A 204-nucleotide genomic window follows, 5' to 3' on the forward strand; every position below is an offset into this window, starting at 1 on the left:
TATATATTCAGAGAGAAAAACTTTTAGAAGCAAATTAGCCTGGACAAGTTAAAATAAAGAGCTTATTCAGAGAACACCTGAATGATAATTAAATATTGATAAAGGGAAAGGGAAAGGTAATTAAATTAATTGGTTGCTAAGGTATTTTTCCCAATTAAAAGTCAATCCCATAGGGTTAAATAAAGACTTTCTGTGTGTCGAAAT

The sequence above is a fragment of the Delphinus delphis genome, chromosome 8, assembly GCF_949987515.2.
Source record: "Delphinus delphis chromosome 8, mDelDel1.2, whole genome shotgun sequence".
Lineage (NCBI taxonomy): Eukaryota > Metazoa > Chordata > Mammalia > Artiodactyla > Delphinidae > Delphinus > Delphinus delphis.